The 6,606-nt window shown below is 40.1% G+C and overlaps 1 non-coding gene across 1 annotated transcript; it reads right to left on the reverse strand.

Annotated features, from left to right (window-relative positions):
• Positions 1-5,742: 5,742 nt before the first annotated feature.
• Positions 5,743-5,817, reverse strand: Trnas-uga. Its single transcript has one exon. It is a non-coding gene; the product is annotated as a tRNA-Ser (tRNA).
• Between the last annotated feature and the right edge of the window lie 789 nt (positions 5,818-6,606).

Here is a 6,606-nt window from a genome sequence, read left to right on the forward strand (position 1 = left end):
AACATCTGGATTGAAGTGGTTGCTATAGCAAGAAGAAATCTATTAATACCAGTATTGCTGGCCCCTGTTTTGACCAGAACCTAGGGTGGATCTTCCTACACATCTGTCAGGGGCCTGAAGGTGTTGTAGTAGATCACTAAAACTGTTAGCCAAATAAAATAAATTTGGAAATTAGTCAGATAAAAGGTGTTTCATTTTGTGGTGAAGCAAGCTGGGATAATTTTGCTTCCCCTCTTGTTTTACCATGTGACTACTTAAATTCATTTTTTTCACTTTTGAACTAATTACCATTAACATACATGAGTATAATCTGCATTCCCATAGGAGAGGAAGGTTGGCACTCAGTTTTAAAGTAAATAACACCAGATCTAATTTTGTGCTAAGTTTTATGTAAGTAATTTTCTAATTTATTTTGACTATTCCTAGATAGTATCTCTCATCAGTGAAATCGGTAATGTTTTCATAACTTAAATTTTATTATTGATGTATAAACAAATATGCATTCTGTACTAATTACAAACATTTGAAAGAACAACAAATAGTATTATAAAAGGATCTATTTGTCTCTCATTGAAAAAATATTAACAAAGCCAGCTGTTAATTAATTCCCAGGTAATTAACAGTTTTGTCAAAAGTATTGTTTGTGTAACTATATATGCTAATTTCATGATTAAACAAATAATTCAGCTTAAACTCAGTAGTAGAAGAAACTGTTAAAAAGAACCAATTTTTCGATGTAGTCAGTTAATTTAATGAGTTAAGTTTTAATAGTAATTTCTGTAAATTTAGCTTTAAACAATGTGTACTCTCAGGGCCTTTTATTGTGATTGTATATAGGGGTCTGACTTTTGGTCACGAGACAGTCAGTCCATGGCCAAGTTTCAGACAAGGAACTTGTGTTGGTTAGAATGACAACAATGCATCAACTTAACAGTGAAATAAGTGTTACACCAATAGGCCATGTGTTAAAGCTATGACAGTGTCTGTTCCATAGGTACCTGATTATTCCAAAAGAACTGTGAATTATGTAGTTATGTTTTTACTGCTCATAGATGTTCAACAGTAAACTATTGTAGCAATATGTGAATGTTCACCTGTAAACTATTAATGAGGCTTAGGGGAAGTTAGATCAATAGTGTACTGGCCGTATATAACTTTGTAATATTGAGGGGGGGGGGGGAGGGGGGGGGGAGGGGGGGGCGGGAGGAAGGGATGGTTGTGAAAAGTGAAAGTAAAAGACTGTGAAACACAACTGTGCATCTGTTGGCTACATCATTTACAGTAGACAGTGCTGCACGTCCAACCCCTATTTTTTTCAGCCAGTACATCGACAGGACAACAAACGTGAAGAAACGAAGTATGGTAAACCACTACAATTTGGCATCCATAAACCACTTTTACCCCTTTTCTACTACACAGATACTATTTTTATCCAATACTTCTACTTCATCAAGGTACTTATGTGGCTTTGTGTACATCACTATTAGTTGTCTATATACTTGCAAAGCAATGAAAAGTTCATTATAAAGTTGTTTATGAATATGTGGAATATTTGATGGGAATCTGTTCTAGACTTTTGACCAGAACATAGAACTCTTTTTCTGAACTGGTAAGAATGTATAGTCAACATGACAATTTTTGGCATTTTTAGTACTGTGGCTGCAAATTCCGCAGTTCATCCTAATTTCATTCTTGATATTAACAACAAACACTTTTAACAAGTAAATGCATTGTCATGTAAGTGTCAGAATTCTTAGGTCTTTGAAGACACTTCAGTAAGATGTTTAGTTACTAATTTCACACAATATTCCTACTGCATTCATTTTTAAAACAAAGACTTTACTTACATCAGCTCTTTGGTCCCTTTGTCAGTATATTAGTGCTATCAGCAAATATTACAGTTTTTTGACAGGCCTGCAATGCCCCTAGAAAATCATTACATATGCCAAGAACAAGAGTGGACCAAACAACAACCATTGTAAGGTGCCATGTGTGAGATATGTCACCTCCGGCTTTCTCAATATACTCCACTGATAAAATCTTCTTGGATGATCACCTGAGATGTGGTGTCACCTTGCTACAACATTTCAGTGAGTTTTATACCCATCATCTTTAGGCAAGGTCTCATGATGCTTACTTTCTGTGTATCTATGCAGCCACTGGACCACTGGCCTCTTCTGTGGGTGGGCAATAGCTCATGTTCAGAAGTGGGTGCTGCACTGGTGATGGGGAAATGTCACACAGCTGATGGTGGGGTCATGTTGCAAGGCCCAGGTGTAGGCACTGAGTGCCAGTTTCTGCACATTCTAGCTGCAGCCACTGCCCCCTTCAGAACAGATTGTTTCTGCCCTAATTTTGTACTTGTGGAGTGCTGTGAATCTTCTGCTGTCATTCTATCCTTCTTCAGTATGTATTAGATGCACACAGAGCATAATATTGCAAGTATAGCTACAGATCAGTAATAATGAGACATTTGTTTCTTATTTGTCCAAAAGTCATGTATGTTTCTGAAATGAAGTTTGAATTCAGTTGGTTAATGCAGTGAAATTTTGAAACATGGTTACACTAAAGGTGCTTTGCTACACTGATTTGGTTGAAAGATACATTTACATTTATGCTTATGTAGTGGAGAAGTTGTCTTGCATTTTCAAAGGTATACATTTTAGCTGTCTTTTAGGGAAACATTCTTTCTCATTTATTATTATTATTATTATTATTTTAATTTGCTGTACTGTGAATTACTGTGCTGTGAGGTTGCGTAGAAGTTGCATAAACACAAATTTTGGAAATACTTGGGGAACATTTGTACTTTATTTGTAACTGGGAAAGTCAGACTTGTTGGTTTACTACAGTCATTTTAAAGATTTATGGTCAGCAGTTGGATATAACTAATATAGTGAGAGCATCAATAAATTTGTTGTGAGAAATGCATACTAAGCTGAAGACTTCAAACCTAAAGAACACAGGTCTATTATGTCAAGTACATTTAACTGTGAAAGGGTATTAGATTGAGGATATTTTTTGTGAGAACACATATGTAATATTTGAAAACTATAATAGCTGAAAATTACCAGTATGCCTTATATGAATAGCTTTGTGTGTGAACTGAAATAATATTTGAATTGTGTTAAAGATGTTTTATCATTTTTGAAGGTATTGAACTTGTGCTGAAGGATAACAACTGGAGAGTTGATATACTATAGACAGAATATTTTGTGATAATTATGGAAGTAGTATCTAGTGCATATATGTTGAAATGTGAGATGTAATTTATGAGTATTAAGATGATATGATATTGCTGGATTATGTATATGCTACTATGATGATGATATGTAGGGAGGTTTTTTATGATTTGATGAGAAATTGATGAGATATAGAAAAAATTTTTGGGTTTTGAAGATGATGATTATGATTAGATTGCTACATATTAGGGAACTTTATTCTTTACTGTGGTATGTAATGCCTTGTAGTAAATGTTAGTATCTGGTAATAAGATGAAGGGTTGTACTGAGCTGACTGAGTGGCTGATAGGTATGTCAAGAACTATACTAACAACATTCAACTGGTTTATAACACAGTATGTCTTGAGATAGAGAAAGTTATAGAAATGGTATATGGTAACATCCATCGCAGAATACATCACTGATGTATGAAAACTGGAATACCTGTTACTTGACCAGAGACTTTAGTGCATTCTTAGCTTCTAATCAGAATAGCTGTGTACCTCCTGCTATGTAAATATTTGTCTAATGAAGCATTATTAAAGTCCCATACCATGTCATACTTCTGTTATATCATGCTTCCACTATGTTGGTGACACTGTGACTGCAAATTGTGCCAAATGCACACCAAACTTGGTACTACACTATGACAATGTGATCCATGCAAAACAGTTGTGTGCCAAAATTCACATGCATCTCACTGTTTTTCATTCTGGACAGTGCAGTGCTTCTTAACCAACTCTTTGGCAGCCTGCAATGATCAAGTCTACAACTAATGTGACTCAGTACTGTGTTTTTACTTCTGGCAATAGTGCCGAACAATCAAAGGTAACAGATGAACAACTGTTGGCCCACATTGCAATTGCTATTTTGTGCAAACACTACACAACTGCTGGCTGCCATTTGCCACAGCATCAGTCTTGATGTGCTTATTTCCACACAGTGGAAAAATCTGATTGACTCACCCAACTACCATCAACTCTGATGTCTCTATGCCCATGTTACGTACAATATCAACGAACCTCCACTTCCTCATGCCCAGAATGACACAGAATACTGCCAGCATTGCCACACTTGACCCCATGCAGATCATCACTATTCGCATCATGGCTGTGCGGCAATGTTACGCCACTGACGACTGACATTGCCACTCTCATATTAGTACGTAACATTTCCAATCACGTCATGCCCACACAGCCATGACCTGCCACAGACCTCACTGCACTCATGCCTGTGCAGGATACTGTTAACTGCATGACACCTAACAACTATACTCCATGTACCATCCCATCCATATGAGTCCAATTCAACAACACTGCACATTACTAATCACCTGTCTTGTGTATCTCGATAGTGCCACAACAAGTTCACCTAATTGAGAAGACTGTTCTAATCACCTCAATGCTCTATTTGGAGTGAATCTAGTCTCACTCTATTGACAATGACTGCTACCAGACTTCACATCTCTGATTGAACACATGAACATGATCTTCTCATAGACTTGGACTCTGGCAAATGTTCTGTGGGGCTTCCACCTCCACTGGTCCCACTTCCATATTTTCAACTGTGCCACCTGCCTCCTAGCTTCTGATTAACTACCTTTCAGTGGGCCCAAGCTCAGACATTGACTCACTACTGGTCGATGGCTCATTGGCAAGGGCAAACCTATGGCATTGCAACCACAAGAGGCTACCTCCTCATTAATCACTGTGCACAGATCCATGATCCACACCCTACACCACACCTCATATGGACATTTTCTCTTAAAGATATCACACAACTGCACCTGGGAATGGACTTCTTACACCACTTTCACCTCTTGCTGGTCATATAATATGCCATCTTCCTGCATTTGACATGGGCTGCTACATCCCAGGACCTTTCACCTTGGCACCCCTAATCCTACCTGGTACATCAACTGTTCAAGACATACAGGAAGAAGACACTCATACACTTGTTGACACACTAAAGGAATGTGTCTCCTTGGCTGATGAGCTTTTGGTGGTTTATCAATGTTATGCTGATTGCTATGCATCATCAGACACACTCCATACAAAGAACACATTACTCACACAACAAAATGACATATGCACTGCCCTCACCCTTGTGTGTCATCACTCATGGGCTTTACACACAACCATCATGATGTGACAATGAGAGGGTGTGAATGGCCCTGGTCCCACCAACCAGTCACGTCCACCTTATCTGTGGCCACACCCACTCCTCTCTCTATCCAGCACCTGCACAGCCAATGACCCCAGGCAAACGAGTTAGTACACAACATGCCACCTCTCCACTCAGTCACCCCACCACTGGCATCATCCTGCACACCCCTCCAGCTGTGCAGCACACCATTGCCTCATTTCTTCCACATGACTCACTGCCATGCAGCTTGACTGCCACCTGCTGCCAGTCTTCACACAATAACACTGACCTAGTCAGCTACATTCATCCAGAATGAGATTTTCACTCTGCAGCGGAGTGTGCGCTGATATGAAACTTCCTGGCAGATTAAAACTGTGTGCCCGACCGAGACTCGAACTCGGGACCTTTGCCTTTCACGGGCAAGTGCTCTACCAACTGAGCTACCGAAGCACGACTCACGCCCGGTACTCACAGCTTTACTTCTGCCAGTACCTCATCTCTTACCTTCCAAACTTTACAGAAGCTCTCCTGCGAACCTTGCAGAACTAGCACTCCTGAAAGAAAGGATATTGCGGAGACATGGCTTAGCCACAGCCTGGGGGATGTTTCCAGAATGAGATTTTCACTCTGCAGCGGAGTGTGCGCTGATATGAAACTTCCTGGCAGATTAAAACTGTGTGCCCGACCGAGACTCGAACTCGGGACCTATGCCTTTTGCGGGCAAGTGCTCTACCAGTCCCGAGTTCGAGTCTCGGTCGGGCACACAGTTTTAATCTGCCAGGAAGTTTCATATCAGCGCACACTCCGCTGCAGAGTGAAAATCTCATTCTGGAAACATCCCCCAGGCTGTGGCTAAGCCATGTCTCCGCAATATCCTTTCTTTCAGGAGTGCTAGTTCTGCAAGGTTCGCAGGAGAGCTTCTGTAAAGTTTGGAAGGTAGGAGACGAGGTACTGGCAGAAGTAAAGCTGTGAGTACCGGGCGTGAGTCGTGCTTCGGTAGCTCAGTTGGTAGAGCACTTGCCCGCGAAAGGCAAAGGTCCCGAGTTCGAGTCTCGGTTGGGCACACAGTTTTAATCTGCCAGGAAGTTTCAGCTACATTCATGTTCAACTACCATACACCTACAACACATTGTTGATGCTCTATGACATTACACCCGGAACACATTGGAGGAACTGCCCACAACATAACCCTTTTCACCCACTTTCAGTCATGTAGTTTGCCTTCAACCACCAATGACAA

This window comes from Schistocerca americana, chromosome 2 (assembly GCF_021461395.2).
Source record: "Schistocerca americana isolate TAMUIC-IGC-003095 chromosome 2, iqSchAmer2.1, whole genome shotgun sequence".
Taxonomy (NCBI): domain Eukaryota; kingdom Metazoa; phylum Arthropoda; class Insecta; order Orthoptera; family Acrididae; genus Schistocerca; species Schistocerca americana.